Source organism: Babylonia areolata, chromosome 2, assembly GCF_041734735.1.
Source record: "Babylonia areolata isolate BAREFJ2019XMU chromosome 2, ASM4173473v1, whole genome shotgun sequence".
Taxonomy (NCBI): Eukaryota; Metazoa; Mollusca; class Gastropoda; order Neogastropoda; family Buccinidae; genus Babylonia; species Babylonia areolata.
Genome location: NC_134877.1, coordinates 64,575,383 through 64,576,951, shown reverse-complemented (window position 1 = coordinate 64,576,951; position 1,569 = coordinate 64,575,383).

Genomic DNA, 1,569 nt, shown 5'->3' with positions numbered 1-1,569 from the left:
TGTATTGGCAGCTGAGCGTCTTAACCATTCTGCCACCTTCCTCCGACTGATCGAGAACTGTTGACAGTCAGGGGCGTGGTAGATGGTGTCCTCTCTATGTTTAATTAAACAGAACAGGTACCACTGAAATCACTGCGATGACTCCGTCAGCAGGAGTACCGAGTCTGTTCTGGTGTGTGGCCTCATGCTCATCTGATAGTGATGCATCCCCTCTGACCGCAGGCCCATGCACTGCAACAGAATACGCCCCGGGTGTGACTGTGTGTGGGAGGATTCGGGAGAGGTAACTGACACCGTTAATGGCGAGGTAGGGGTTTTGCGGTGTTGGGGTCAGATAAGAGCTGTTTGCGGTTAAAACATATCCCATACTTTTTTGTTTGCTGTGTTGTTTTTGTGTGTGTGTGTCGTAATTTTTTTTTTTTTCCCCCGAAAGAATTGGCAGGCAAACTGAGAGACGGAAAGGAAAGAGCTAGACAAAGGTAGATGGGCATACTGACAGATTAATTGGACAGATATAGAAAGACAGACAGGCAGACACACAGGTAAACAATTTAGCTAAAAAGACACATATCTGCTTTGTTACAGGAAGAAGACGTTCTGTCTGTTGCTAACAGTAACCACACTGGCTGTTCTGGCGGTGACGTCAAAATCGGGAACGATAACGCCGACAGCGGCCGTCAGGTGGAGCTCTCCTCTGCTCAGGTCCAGCAGCTCTCCTGAACAAGGGCCGACCACATCAGGGACAGCGTCGGAGACCACAAGCAGCCAGGGTCGCGAGGTTTCTGTGACAAGGAGTAACACCCAAACCATTTCTCGTGTGACGACTTTGGAACCGGTGCACACAGATGGAGCGAAAGGCAGCAATAACTATTCCAGAGACACAGCGAAGGAACTGTTCCCCCAGGCCGTGAAACAAGGGGGCGAAGAACCTGGAGCAGCCAGTCACGGTGATAGTGGTGTCAAAGTCAACCCAGAACACTCACATAATGATTCTCAGACCATGAAAAGCGAGCAAGGCGAGGCCGGGGCAGAGGATGCACGTGGAATACGATACGGCATCACGGCCATGGCAAGCTGGGATCGAAACCCACGAGAAACGATGAAGAACACGTCCAACAAAGTCATAATGTTAAGACAACTGTCCGCTCGACTTCTGAATGATATCAATCGGAAAGAGACCAACAATACCAACGGAGAAATCCGCCACGTGTTTTTCCTCAAGGTGCACAAGGCAGCCAGTACCACGGTGATGAACATCCTGTATCGCTTTGCCGTCAGCCGTCACCTCAACGTGATGCTGCCCAGACATGCCAATGTCTTTTCAGAGAACAGTAAAGTGTGGACCAGAAAAGCCATTCCACGGCCAGAGGGTGCCGCTCATTTTGACATTTTGTGTAACCACCTTGTATTTAATGAACCCCCAATTCGATACAGTCTTGGCAAACATGCCAGATTCATAGGTATTGTGAGAGCGCCCTTCCAACAGTTCCTCTCTGCCTTCCACTACTACAGGAACGTACACGGGATGCGCTATCTCAGAAGGATTCCTGGGAAGGACCCTGTTGCTAC